Source organism: Gossypium raimondii, chromosome 11 (genome assembly GCF_025698545.1).
Source record: "Gossypium raimondii isolate GPD5lz chromosome 11, ASM2569854v1, whole genome shotgun sequence".
NCBI lineage: Eukaryota > Viridiplantae > Streptophyta > Magnoliopsida > Malvales > Malvaceae > Gossypium > Gossypium raimondii.
Window position 1 is genome coordinate 2022627 of NC_068575.1, and position 16060 is coordinate 2038686.

At 27.5% G+C, this 16060-nt stretch overlaps 1 long non-coding RNA gene and 1 pseudogene across 1 annotated transcript; both read right to left on the reverse strand.

The window, feature by feature from the left end:
* Window positions 1–2826: 2826 nt before the first annotated feature.
* Window positions 2827–4109, reverse strand: LOC105801394 (uncharacterized; annotated as a pseudogene).
* An 877-nt stretch (window positions 4110–4986) lies between these two features.
* On the reverse strand, window positions 4987–8478 carry LOC128034616 (uncharacterized). The gene is made up of 3 exons (XR_008190719.1): window positions 8219–8478; window positions 6071–6152; window positions 4987–5952 (listed from the first exon to the last, which is right to left on the reverse strand). It is a non-coding gene; the product is annotated as an uncharacterized LOC128034616 (long non-coding RNA).
* Between the last annotated feature and the right edge of the window lie 7582 nt (window positions 8479–16060).

The window sequence follows — 16060 nt, forward strand, 5'->3', positions numbered from 1 at the left end:
AAAATAAACAAGCTTAAAGACTAAGTAATTCGACTATAAATGTGTTAAATTAATCTAGACAAAATTTAGGCCCATTTTCTAGGCTCAGGCCCAGCCTGGTCCGAAAGAAAATAGTTAAGCCCTAGCTCGGCCCGACTTGGCCCATATAAAATTTTACAACACCAAAGAAGTATATATTTAATATATATTTGATTAAATAGTATATTTGATTAAAAAAATATATATATATTTAATATATAATTCGGGATGTGCCAGCCTGGGCCCGGGCCAAAAAAGTTTTACCCGAGCCCGACTCGTTTTTTAAAGGGGTCTCGTTTTTTGCCCAAACCCATATTTCTGGCCTATATTTTTACCCAAACCCTCTCATTTTTTGAGCGGGCCATCAGGCCGGGCCAGGCCAGCCAACCCATGATCACCTCTAAGTCATATAGAAATTTTTTATTTTAAGGGGCTGAGCCCTACCAACCCTCTAATTTCACCATTGATATGCATATAATAATTTTTTAATATTAATAAAAAATAAAATGATTTCAGATAAATTTGAATATTTAACACCATTCGAATCAAAATCAAAATAAATTGAAAATGAATATTTGGTTTTTGAATTCGTAAGGAAATATACTATGTGAATATGCAACTTACCAAAGTTACAATATTTGAATCACAAAATAAAAAATAATCAAATAATATTAGATATTATATTTTTATTATATATATTTGAAAGTTCCGCTAATGCAATATATGATATAAATAGTAAGTAGAAGTGTATATTTGACAAACAATAATGGTATATAGAATCCATTAAAAAATTGGTTTAAAAACAGTATTTTTAAGCATAGTGTAAATCTATTTTTTTAAATTGATGTTTGTTTTATTTATAGTAATAAATTTTATTTGAAATTATACTTGTACTTTGTACGAGATGGTTTGATTATTTTTTAGTTTTCAATCGATCACTCTTCTTTGTTATCATCGAACCTCCAATTGTTTTGAATGTAAGTTCAATCAAAACGAATTTAGTACACAGAATGAAAACTTTTTCTTTTAACTTTCAATAGAAAAATTACTTCTCTTTATATGACTAAAAACTATGAATTTTTCTCAGAAAATAGAATTTATTCTAAAAATAAATTATCACTACTTTTCGCTAAAATAACAATGCTGGAAAATCGGTTTACAAAATCGTGTTTAAGTACCCTCAATCTCATTACCCATTCAATAAAATATACATTTTTTAACTGGGGCTCCAAGAATTATGTAAGAATTCCTTTTCAAGATAAGCTGGCTCTCATCTTCTTCTAGGAAAATTAAAAATTTGAACTGAAAATAGGTTACTTGAACAACAAAAACTACTGGGATTAAAACGTTGGCTAAAAGATACAGTGCCTATTTTTTTTTATGGGGGCATCAAGGTGAGCCTTAGGCGCCTATTTTTTGGGATTGCCGCTTGAGAGGGGAGGAGGCTTCAGTTTCTTTTTTGAATGTATTATATCTATAACAAAAATTATATATTAAATAAATTTAAAAATTCTTTTTAAATATTTTTTAAAACTAATAACAAATATAATTAATATTTGTTTAAAATCATAACATAAAATGTAAAAAAAATGAAATTTAAAACTATTTAAACACATATTTAAATTATTTTATAAATACTAATATTTTACTATTGTTTGAGAATAGAAATAAAATATTTTAAATACTATTAAAATTATAAAAAATGCTTTCCAGAAAAATTTTAATATATTGTAAAAATTCACTATAATGCTACTATTTAAACAATATAAAATAAATTAATATTAAAAACTATTACAATATTAAATTCACTTAATTAATTACTTAATTTTAATATATTTGATTAATAGCATTATTATTTGATTTTAAATTAGAAAACAATAAAATGTAAAATGCTAAAATAATTTTCAAAATAAAATTATAAATTTGAAACATTAATTTTAAAATTAATAGTTAATGCGATAATTTTAATACATTAAAATAATAATTAATTTTTATTTATGGTTGGTGTGCATGTGCAAATTAAATCAAACTCTAATCTTAATTCTCAAAATATATTTTTTTATATTTTAATGAGATATTTACATATATTTTTAAGATAGTTGTTTTATATTTATTCAAACTCATAATAAGTGTTTAAGTGTGATAATTAGACTTTTCATTATAATTTAAACTAATCAATAAGCAATATTGTAAAGGCGAAGATTTTAAATCTATAGCGTTTATAAAGGCACAACTTTTATAAAATATTTTGAATTGACTAATATAGATATTTGTTGTCGATTATATTACTAATTTTCATATTTTAAATATTTTATTATTTATAATATTTATAAATAATAATTTTAATTTTATTAAAATATTTGGTTAAGTAAAATTTTGGTTCACTTGTTAAAATGACTTTACATAATAAATAAAATTTTATATTTTATACTTAATAAGTGGCAAAAGCATGAGCTCAAAGAAGTTTTAAACTGACTAAAATATATTTTATTATTTAATACATTATTACACACGCGTTAAATTTGCATGCAATGCATTTAACATTAAAAAATTAAAAAATAAATACATAAAATTACGTACAACGCATTTGATATTAAAAAATTAATTTAGAGACAATGCAAACCCTCTCTCTCCTTTAGAGACAACTGAGAATATAATATTAAACAGAAACAGAATGAGGCGCCTATATCATTGGATGATCTGAAGGGTCTCTCAATTCACAGCAACACAGAAATCAACTCAAAAGAATTATATATCACTCTGAACTACGCCTTGCAAGAGTTTTCAAGCATTTGTAATGCTCGCGAGAAAGGTTTCAGTTCATTGCATCATAATCATCCAACTTCTCATTGTATTCCAACACCTTCCTCCGTATTTTCGACGTGTTTACCCATGTAATGAAGTCTTCCATGTTCCTTGTTACAAGGAATGCAGGGTCTGTCACCATCTCTGGACCAACACGAATGTGTCCCGCTCAACATAAGTGACTGCTTCTTTCAAGTGTTCTGCAAACTTTAGGTGTACCAACACAGTTGATAGCCTACGCCTGCAAGCAAAGAATATAATAAACAGAGTAAACATACCAAAGAAGCAATCCACATGAAGCACTTCCATGTTTGCTTTAATTAGGCAAACAAAACACAAACCATTCTATGCATTCATATGAGCTATGCATTTGAACAAAGTATTTGCTTACCTACAAAAAGATGACACTGATAACCGATCGCATAGAGCCAAGCTTTTCCTAGTTGGGATTACGCCCATATTGTATCTGCCAAACATAAGGAAATGATATATGAACCGAAGTCTTTTGTTTAAGATATACAACTCATGCATGCAAAGAAAAACTCAACCCAACAATTATGAAATCTTGCATCTTGATCTCATAACAAGCATGTATAAGTAAAAATCAAGTAATAATGTCTTCTATTAGCACAAAAGCATGGTCAGAAAGGCAGGCCATCATAGATTTTAAACCACCTTTTAGGCATTCTTATAGGATTAATCCTCAAAATAACGACTGTCACCGTAATTCAGAAGTTTTGGGATGTTTGGAGATTGAAATCTTTCTCTATATTCCCTCAGCAAAGTGAAAACAATGACGAACATAATTCTGAATGTTCTGTTATATAGTTCTAGATGTTAACAACATGAAATTCATTCAGAATATTACAACATAATTAAATATAAATTACACAAGTGAAGTAGCAAAAACTACAACTTTGAATGAAGTTCGCCTATAACAACTTAATCATATTTGAATAAAGAAAATCTCACAGTTTCTCTAACAGTAAATCACTCATCTCGATTCGAGAAGGGTCTCGAGGATCATCTGCTTCAATATATTCACTAACTTCTGGACCATCCGGCACAAACTGGAATATCTGTTTCCAATTTCAACCCACCATAAATAATATATAAACCCAAAAACAACACCAAAATCAAGAATGAACTGAATATAGAGAAATTACAGACTTCTTATAATCGTCATGACCAGTAACATGATAACGATGCAGAATGAGATTCTCTCGATGGCCACCTTCTCTTTTCCATTCCAAAAAAATTACTTTCTTCAACAGCTTTTTCTCATGAAACTTAGGGCACGTTTGGTTCGCTATAATGGAATAGAGCTGTAATGGAATAGAGGTATAATGAAATAGAGCTGTAATGGAATAGAGGCGTAATAGTAATTCAATTGTTTGGTTGAATGAAATGGAATAGAACTGTAATAGTATTCTTGTGTTTGGTTGAATGGAATGATGCTATAATAGCATAAGAAAAAAAACTAAAATAACTAGAATATCCTTAGGAAATTTTTTAGGTAGATGATTGTTGTTATTGTTTTTAAATTTTAATAAGATTATTAATATAAATAATAAATAATTTAATCATATTTTAACATAATTATTATTAAATATAATTTAATAAAATATATAATTTAATAAAATTCTTAATATTAAATAGTCTTATATGAATTTACTAAAATCATAATATATAATACTATAAAATATAATTTAAAATAACAATTATTAAATATAATTTAATAAAATATATAATTTAATAAAATTCTTAATATTAAATATTCTTATATGAATTTACTAAAATCATAATATATAATACTATAAAATATAATTTAAAATAATTAATATTAAATATAATTTAATAAAATATATAATTTATAAAATTCTTAATATTAAATATTCTTTTATGAATTTACTAAAATCATAATATATGATAATATAAAATATAATTTAAAATAATTGTTATTAAATATAATTTAATAAAATATATAATTTAATAAAATTCTTAATATTAAATATTCTTATATGAATTTACTAAAATCATAATATATAATACTATAAAATTATATATAACCTACTTTATTATTTTTAAACGCAATACATATTTAATGTGCTAAAATATCATTAGTGAAACAAATAATTTATTTATTCTAAAATACCACATATATTTTAAGTAATAAATAACTTGAGAATTATATTTTGCATAAACATAATATTCATATATTAACAAAAGGTTACATGAAATTCATAAAATTCCATGTCATAATCCATATGTTATACAGTTTTAGAACATCAAAAAGTTAAAACATTGTAATGACATACCATCCCAAATATTACAAATAGAAAAAGTTACCAAAATATCATCAACAGAACCATGATTTTTAATGGTCAGCAAGAAATCTTCTGACCCATTCTAACCGCACATCAGAAGGTAAACTAAAAAAAACAAGCATTTGAGTTGGATGATCTGAAATTTTGCTCAATGCTCGATAGCGCTCATCCACAGTTAAACCTTTTATTCCACATAAGGTTGGTTATAAATTTATAGCTTTTTCTTGGATGATCTGGAATTCTTTTGACTTTTGTTGAACTACCACGTCGGAGGCAATACTCCTACTGATTTGTTCGCCAATGGCCCGTATGTTTTTCGCCAATAAAGTGACAGCATCATGAAATGAAGAGGAAATATGATCACTTACATCAGAATTCTTTTTTTTCTTCTTTGAAGATGTGGAACTCCCTTGGTTTCTATCTGATTGAGATTCTGTAGCAGAAACATCCATATCATCCAAAGAGACATCAGCTTCGCAGTCATAGAAATCGTTTCTTTCTTCATTAATATCTGTAGTAGGTACATCCTCAACATTTATTTCTTCAATAACATCAGCGGCTGTTTGAGCATATTTCCCAGTCGCTCAATTTGCATTTATAAGCCTTTTCACATAATTTCGTTTTGCATAAAAATCTAAAATATAAGACCTAATCCTTGGTCTATAAGTATGTAGGCTATGGATGGCACCCAATGTAAGTAAGAACCAACTCGCAATTCTACAGATTTGCAACCATATTGTCAATGCAATACCAATTCTTTTACGCCTCACACTTTGTCCTATTAAAGGCAGATGAGCCATTGCTGCAGGATATTAAAGTGTTATATATCTTCAAATCGTAGTAAAAGGGTCACATTTATCCAATACTAATTTCAATAACAGTAAAATAAAATTAAAGAATTTAATTGCCAAAGAACTTACAGTGATTTAGTGAATACAAGACGCTCAACTATGGTGGAGGAAGCAATCAAACAAGCCAAAGAATTCAAGTTGCAATAACACACTATCAAAGAAAAATGAACAATACAAATTTAGAATCTTTACGAAGCAAAAAATAGAAATTAAAATTATCTTTACAACTTGAAATTGATTTCTTTATCAAATTAGTTGTCATGATATAAAAGCACTTTAGGCCTTGATAATACAATCATAGATGGCATGCCTTAGTCTATTAACCAAAACCTTATGTAGAATTAGACTATTCTTGTGAGGTGAACAAATTTTGAAAATAGTCTAGAGCAATTTGCATAAATTCTTCGTCTTCAAAATCTTTGATCATGTTATTATGTTGATGCTTTGTAGGTATATGTATAATTGAGCTAAAATTAAAATTTCATCTATATATTGAATTAAAATTAAAATTATATTTATACAATTGCACCAAAATAAAATTTTAAATCACATTCTACATCAAATTAAAATTTAATGTAATTTTAAGATTTATTTGAAATTTTGTTGTGTCCATATTTATTATCAATATTCATTACAGTTAATTAAAACAATATTTTGTTAATTTGAAATTGGAATATTAAAATAAAAAATTCAAACTTTACTTGAATTACAAAAATAAACAAAGGCATTATTTAGTAAATTGAAAAACAAATGCATAAAACCAATCCATAAGAATAAAATTAAAACTTAAATAATAATTGAAAATAATAGTTAAAATTAAAAATAATAAAAATAAACTATTTTGCACTAACTATTACAATAGTCAAAATAAACTGATTTGCATTAACTATTACAACCACCTTAGTCAACTAAACAAATAATCGAACAAGAAATGAAACAAACAAGCTAGTCGAAACACTAGTTGCGCATATTCTTAGTAGAAATCAACTCTTAAAACTTGATCAATCCCAATTAATCATTTGCTAACAGTTCGACTTCCATGCTTATCAAACAGTTTACTAGTGTTTACTAGTGTAGATATATAACAATATGACTATTCTCGATTAAAATAGTTTACTAGTGTTTGAGAAATTCAATTGGGAGACTAATAAGACAAGTAAATTGACCTATGCTATAATTTTCTCAAACATGCTATAGTCAAACACTTTACAATGTTATTTGTTTAAGAGCTGCGAATTGCAATCTTAATCAACCTCAGGTTATGCATGGCATAGAAAAAGAAACTGCATAGAAAAAGTAATCCATATACAAGAGGTATCTTTAGATACAAAAAGTAATCCATACTGTTTTGCACATACATATTTAACATTATAAAGAGAACAATATAGCTCATGGTGAATAAATAAAAAATAGGTCAAGTTTCATATTCATTAGGCGCAAGGTGAGCAGATTCATGATATAAAAAACAGAACAAGGTGAGCAGATTCAGTAGGCGCAATGAACCACAACTTATAACTAAATTTTCATATTCATTCACAAATCAGGACACCCTATTGAATTTCTTCACAAACAAGGGATAAGCAGATTCAGTACCAAACGAATGTGTATGATTAACAATCCCTCACAATTTCTTATACCTATGTTGCTCTAACTCATATCTTTTGGGTGGCATTTAGCATTTATACGGGAACCTAAATTTGATTATACCCCCGCAAAGAAAAAAAAAACAATAAGGAGCTAATGAAAATATCATAAAGGAGCTCTTTTTTGAATTTTCACTCAATAAGATTAGATTTGGTAGGTAAATAAGTATGTGTGTGCAGATATTGTTCCCTAAGCTAGAGAAGTTGAAACTATCCTCAATTGGCATTGAAAGAATATGGCTTCCCCAAGCATTTTGTTCTACTCAAAATTTGAAAGCGCCAACATAAAGCATGTGGTATCCGACTCCATGATTAAATATTTGCAGCAGCTGTACAATCTAATTACATCAACTATATTACTTCTATTAAATTCACCATCTCTAAACAACATAAATTCAATGATTAACTAAACACAACAATAAAAAGAATTCAAAATCCCAAAAAGAACAAATCTTGCAGAGACCCAAAATCGAAAACACAAAAAAGAAATGGAAACATAATTACATATAAATGAATCCCAAATCATTTGAATCGAAAACCAGGAAACATAGAAGAAATCAAAGGTTTAGCTGACCTGGAATGGATTTGGATTTCCTTCGAAAAAATATAGAAGCCTCGATGGAGGTTGAGTGGAGCCTGGAAAGAAGCAGAGATGGCGATAACTAGGCGCAGGCAAGGCAACCAAGAAGAGGAATAAATTAGGAGGAATGGAAAGCTTAAAAACCCAAAATCCTTTTGATTTTGAGTGAGTTACGAGTTTTGTACATTAAAGATTGGGGTTTTGATTAAAAGGACTCTCTTTTCGTCTCAAATTGCAGGCTTGCAAACCCAATATGGCTTGCAATTGTAAATGGGTTATTGGATTAATTGGTCTCAAACCAATAATCCCCTTATAATTTCAACAAAACTATGTAACCTTCTAATTTTTTTATATTTTTATTTTTTAATTAAAAAGGCTAAGGGATTTATTAGAAAATACATAATATTTCAAAAATAGGGTTTTGAATTCCTTTATTGTTATTTTTCCATTTTCTTTTTCGATTTTATAAAAGGATAAATTACAAAAATAACTAATTTTGTTTGTCACAGATTACATTTTAGTTACTTATGTTTGAAATGTTACGTTTTTGTCACTTATGTTATCGTTTTGTTACGAAGTGGTCATTTTACCGTTAAGCTCCATTACCTCCCTAATGACAATCCTACATGGTAGTTTCTTTTAGAAATTTCTTCGCATTACTAGCTACTTTGATGAATCAAGTATTTTTCCTATTCATTTCCTTCGAAGGTTTTACAATTTAGAAAGCTTTGAGCTGGGTTTTTGCGATTTCAAAGAGTTGTCTTCCTTTGAAAGCAATGCATGTGAGAATAAAGACATGGTCATCATGCTCCCAAAATCAAGAAGTTTAAATTATATGTGGTTAACAACCTAAGACATCTATGGTACGTAGCAAGACTCCCTGTTGGATCATATTTGTGCAAGTCTTGAATGTCTTGGAAGTGTTAATTCATATAGTATCATAGAGCAATATAAATAGTTGTTCTATTAGCTCTAAAACCTATCATAGAGCACAATAACTATAGAAGAAGGTAATTAGAGGTTTGAAAGAGTGAAAATCAAGTATGAATTCAGAATTTCTGATTTCTATTAGCTTTAATTCTCAATCTATAGGTTGGAAAAATGGATAGATATAGGCTTCCCCCACAGTTTCAAGGTTGATACTTCTCAGGCTTTCAGCTCTACCATTCGATGTGCTGAGGTTCTCGTAAACTATTGCGACCCTTTCGATGAGAGGAACCATAGCAGTCCGGGTCAACATACGAAAGCAACACAGACTAGCCCCTTTCTTTCACAAAGTCTGGCTTCGGATTCGTGCAATGGAAACACCCATGCCTGACAGATTAGCAAGAAGAGGGCCGTGTCTAATAACTTCCTTTTATTTGCTAACATGCTTAAATTGTGTTGCTCAGTATATGTCAATATTAAGCTCTACATCTTTTTACTATGTTTAGAAGATAGATGAAAAGTAGGGTAGGCTGTTAAACATGTTTTATCGTTTTCTCCATTATATAATATATATCACAAACCATTGACTAACTCAACAACAGCACCTTTCTTTTTGCCCACTTTTTTATTCAATGTTCTCTCTTTTTGACCTTTGTTAATTATCATTTTTTGTTTGTTTTTATCCCTCATTTTCCATGCTACTTCTATAAAGCCATTCACGCGGCTCCTTTAACTTCTTTTCATGGTGATGTGTAAAACAATGTATTGAGAAGACGACAAGAGAAACGGGAAGTGAGACTAATTTCTCCGGCATAGTTAACACAAGCAATCATTTCTTCCTTTTCCTTTTGAGGTGTGAAATGCTTGAAAATTTTACAAGTTTGGGATTCCGATTTTGATGACCCAAAAATTCATTATTGGGGTCAAAATAAAATTTTAAAGGTTGGGAATTAAACTTAAAAATTTTGTTAAAAAAATTAAACTTAAATTCAATACCTCCTAACAAAAAGAGATGTTATACTTGTTACGTAGGGGGAGGCAAGGCCATTCCCTACCCCCTCCAAAACACCTTGGCCGCTTCTAAAGTTAAAACCCAAATCTTCCATTAAGCCCTATTAATATAGTTTCATCCCTTTTCATTAAGACAAAAAAAATTGTTGTATTAACATTTATTATTTATATATAAAAAAGGTATTTCAGTAGTTTTTCAATTAAGTTAGTGTCTGGTTAATTCGTGATGCCACTTTTTTACGGGTTTAATATAAGTATAAAATTTTTAGATTGTGGCACACTCACAATGTAGGTGAAAACAATTATATAACAAATTTTAGAAAAAAAATAATATAAAATCAAGAGCAAACTATATCGCAGGTCACTTTAAAATAGCGTTATTCTTACTTTGGTTATTTTAAATTTTTTTGTCAGTTTAGTCACTCTAATTAAGATAATTATTCGAATTGGTCACTAGCATTAAAAATTCTATTAATTCACTAACGGATTGCTAATGTGACATTTTTTAACTTTTGACTAAAGCTAGGGACCTCTTAATAATTAGCTCAAAACGCTTTTTTTTAGTTTATTTACAATATAAGAACTCATTATCCTCATCACCGCTCAACACTCACCATAAGAACCATCAATCCTCATCACTACCCAACACGCAACATTGTCCCTTCTCTATTGCTCCTCACTTTACTGCCCCACACCATAAGATTCCTGCAACTAAGAACTTATTTGAGGGACTAGTTTCAGCTTTGTTTTATATTTCTTCCTATAATTTCTAAAATCTGCTTATAAAATTGGAAAGTAATCCTCTAAATTTCAAAACTAATTGAAAGCATAATTTCATTTTTCATGTTTTGAGTTTGATTGAATTTTATAATACTAAGTCATATACTCTCATGAACAAAATGAAATGAAACTTAAGGATAAAATAAGCTATTCAATTTATATTTTGGGTATAAAAATTGAACTCTATTAAAAGAAAAAAGGCAAATTTTGTTGCTAAGTAAGAGAAAGTATTTCAGTTTTTGTTGAGAAAGACCAATTAGCTCTTTTTTAAAATCGACAGGGACCAAAAAGGTGTTTATACCAATATGTTATTTGAGTTATTCGAATTATTTGAGTTATTCAAATTATAAAATTCAACTCGACTCAAATTTGAATTACTTATTCGAGTTGACTCGAAAAAATCGAATAACTCAAAATTCTATATATTTTTTTCGAGTCGAATCAAGTTTTGCTCGCTCCAAATGTCAAGGTTGATACTTCTCAAGCTTTCAGCTCTACCATTTGAAGCATTGAAAACCATGAAGCCGATTGCTGAGGTTCTCGTAAGTTATTGCTAGAACTATCTATAATCTCTTATTAATCTTTAAACAGGAGGATACACACACTTTAGTGCATTCAAATTTATCGTCTTACGTTAGTAACAATACTAATATCAGTTGAGTCAAGACTCAATCGACCCAAATACAATTATTATTATAGCATATAAAAAACGAAATAAGAACTTTTAAATTTGATAGATGAAACAGTATTGAGAATTCTGAAAAAATAAAAAAGAAGAAATGTTTAAAACAATGCAGTGGGGAGACAAAAAGGGTAAAGGGAAAAGGGAAGTGAGACTAATTTTTGCGAAATAGTTAAAACACAAAGCAATAATTTCTTCCTTTTTCTTTTAAACGCCATTTCAGGTGTGAAATGCTTGAAAATTTTAGACGTTAGGGGTTCGTGGCTCCTCTTTCGAACAATGTCAAGGATGAAGCCAACAATTCATTATTGGAGGGCTAAAATAAAATTTTAAAAATTTGAGGGATTAAAGTTAAAAATTTTGTTAAAAAAAAAGCTTAAATTTAATACCTCCAAACTAAATGAGATACTTATACCCCTTAGTTAAGGGGTGAGGCAAGGCCACTACGTACCTACCCCTCTGGCTATGCCCATGGTATCTTCCATTACGTGTACAATCTTCCATTGGGACCCCATCAATGTAGTTTCATCCTGCTCATTGTAGTATTATTTTATTAAAAACATGAAAAGGCAAAAAAAAAATTATCGTATTGATATTTGCTATTTAATATATAAAAAAAAAAGGTATTTTAGTAGTTTTTCATTTAAGTTGGTGTTTGTTTAACTTCTGACGTTACCTCGGTTAGGAGTTTATAAGTATAGAAATTTCATATTATGGCACACTCACGATGTGGATGATAATAATTATGTAACAAATTTATGAAAAATAATATAAAATTAAGGGTAAGCTACACCACATGTCATTCTAAAATAGCATCATTCCTATTTTGGTCACTTTAATTTTTTGTCAATTTAGTCACTCTAATTAAGATAATTGCTCGAATTGGTCACTGTCATTAAAAATTCTATTAATTCACTAATGAATTATTAATGTGACATTTTTTTAACTTTTAACTAAAATCAGAGACCTCTTAATAATTATCACAAAACACTTTTTTTAGTTTATTTACATCATAAGAATCCCCGGTTCTCATCATCACCCAACACCCACCGTTACTCCCATCTCAATTGCTCCTCACTTCGCTGCACCCACACCATAAAATTAATTAGAATGTTGTAAACTTTAGGAACTAGTTTCAAATTTGAGAAATAATTTAGAGAATTAACCTGAATATTTAGTGCACCCTTTGTTTCCGAGCTATGTTTTATATTTCTTCTTATAATTTCTAAAAATCTGCTTATAAAATTGGAAACTAATCATCTAATTTTCAAAAATAATTGAAAGCATAATTTCATTTTCCATGTTTTGGGTTTGATTGAATCTTATAATACTAAGCCATTATACTATCTTGAACAAAATGAAATGAAATGAAACTTAATGATAAATTACCATATCCAATTTATATTATGGGTATAAAATTGAACTCCATTAAAAAAAAGGCAAAATTTGCTGTTAAGTAAGAGAAAGTATTTCAGTTTCTGTTAAGATGATGTGAAATACTTTACTACAAGGATCTTTTGGTGTGGGGGCAAAGGGAGTGATAGTAATGAGGATGGTGGGTGTTGGGTGGTGATGAGGATTGGTGGCTCTTATGGCTGGTGTTGGGCGGTGACGAAGATTGGGGGTTTTTATGTTGCAAATAAATCATAAAAAATGTGTCTTGGACTAATTATAGAGAGGTCCTTAGCTTTAGTTAAAAGTAAAAAAGAAATACCACGTTAACAATCCGTTAGTGGATTAATTGAATTTTGAACAGAAGTGACTGATTCATGCAATTATCTTAATTAGTGTGACTAAATTGACAAAAAAAATTTAGAGTGAACACAATAGGAACAATACTATTTTAGAGTGACCAACTATATAATTTACCCTAAAGTCTAACGTGATTTTGATTGAAATGGTAAAATTGATATAAAAAAACAATAAATTTGAGACAAATTTTAAGATGTATTGAGTTAAAATTGTGTGATTCATATTATGTGTATATATTTTTTAGATTTATCAAAATATAAAAAATATGAACACTTTCAAAATAATATTTATTACTCTCTAAAATAAATAATATTTTTTTGATAATTTAACAATTAAATTGAAAATAAATTTATTAGTGACATCAACTTCTTTTCGATGACGGGTCCACGCCCTCAACAATATGATTTCCACCCATGCTTTTGCCTTATATATATATATATATATTGTTAAATTATAAAGTAAGAATTTAAAAATATAATATGTTTTAAATTTTTGTATTTTAAATTTAATTTTTATATGCTTATTTTAAGAATTTAGTTGTTTCATTTTCAAAATTTCAAATTTAGATTTATTTGTTAAGACTATTAAAATTATCCTGTTAAAATTATTGACGTGATATCTTGAAACTAAAATTAAATACTCATTTAGTATTCATGTAATAAAAAGGCATTGTAATGAATCTGAATTTATTAAAAAATTTAACCGTGTAATCATTCTTAAAAATTCAATCAATATTTTAATCGAATAAAGTACTATTTAGACTAAATAATGATATATAAAAATTGAGATACCATATCATATTAAAGTATATAGATTAAATATCAAATTTGAATAAAATATAAGGATAAAACTAAAATTTAACCGTTATTAGAACTACTATCTAGCCATTATATTCTCATGCGAGACAAAACAATGAATAATTATTCATGTCATGTAAGGAAGGCCTTGGAGGTTTTTATTTATTATATGTAAGTATATATTATAAATATTAATACTTATAAAAAGTAGAAATGGCATTAATCATATCATCAAAATTAAATTTCTAAATTTTTTTCAATAATTTCATTATAGATTTTTTTATATGTAAGGAAGGCTTTGGACGTTCGATTATATCTTTTTTTTTTAGCATAATATTTTGAACTACTTATAACTCCTTCTCCAACCCATAAATAAGAAGATAATGTGTTTCAGCGCACTGAAATCACGTTCTCCTGTATTGACAAAAGTATCCATACCAAACAAACTAAGATTTATTCGGTTAATTTTTAAAGATTTCTAAACACCACATCAATTGTTTAGGGCTCATCTTTTATTAAATTTTAGGTAAACTACAAGTTAGTGACTCAATTTTCATCAATTTTTATTTTGGTTAAAAAAAATTGTATTTTAGGAACTGTCTTTATGAATAATTTTCATTTTCGTCATCATCGTTAATTCAATATCATCATACACTCATTTTAATCGTTCAACTTTAATAGCTTTTTATTTTTGTCATTAATTTTATTTTTTATTTTTTTCACTTTTGAAATTACTTTTAATTATCCAGTAAAAGGAAAATCTTAGGTTTATAGACAAAACTTTAAAAAAAAACTAGATTTACATCAAAAATCATTTTATCTTTTCAATTTCTTTTATTTTTTCCATTTTTATAGTAAAACATTTAAAACCTGGGTTTTTTCAATTTTTTAGAATCAACTTTTAAATTATTTATAAAATTCTTTTTTTAAATGTAGAATATGATGAAGTGTTTACTATAAAAGTGACTGGCGTATCTATTTTATTTGAAATTAATAAGAAAATTGATCTCATGAAACAAAGTTTTAAGAAAAAAATCTCGTTTTCGCTACAAAAATACAAGGCAATCCTATTGTATGATACAACCATTTCCGAACATCACGTTAGTTGTTTGTGACCCACATTGTTTTTAATTAAACTTTGGATAAATTGCATAATTGATCACCAAATTTTTATAAGTTTTAATTTTGGTCACCAAAATAAAAATATTTGTATTTTACACACTGTCGTTTTGAATTGTTTCATTTTGGTCATCCATCATTAATTTAACGTTATTATATACTCATTTTAATCACCTAAATTTAATAACTTTTATTTTGTTCATTCATTTTATCTTTTAATTACTTTTTCCCTTTTTAGAATTAACTTTAATTTTTCAATAAATAAGATAAACCTCGGTTTTATAAGGAAAAGGAAAACTTGTAATAATAATAATAATAAGTTTTTACATGAAAAACAATTTATCTTTTCAATTTCTATTTTCCAATTTTAAATTACTTTTATATTTAATTTAGGTTTTTTTCCCATTAACCTTGTAAAACCTAGGTTTTACATTTCTTTTTAGAATTAAGTTTTAAATTAATTCTTTTGAAAAAGTAGAATTTGATGAAGGGTTTACGAATAACGTATCGATTTTATTTTAGGCAATATCTTTGTCAACTACTTTCATTTTTCATCAGTTGTTAATTTAATGTTATTGTACACTCATTTTAATCACCCAATTTTAATAACTTTTCAATTTAGTCATTCATTTTATCTTTTCAAATGAAGTGTTGGAATTTTTCTCTTTAAAGTTAAAATTTTAAAATATTCTGTTTGACCTATCCTTATATAAAACCAAACAAGAGAAGTTGATCATAGTTTTTTTTTAACAATTTTATTAGAGGTTT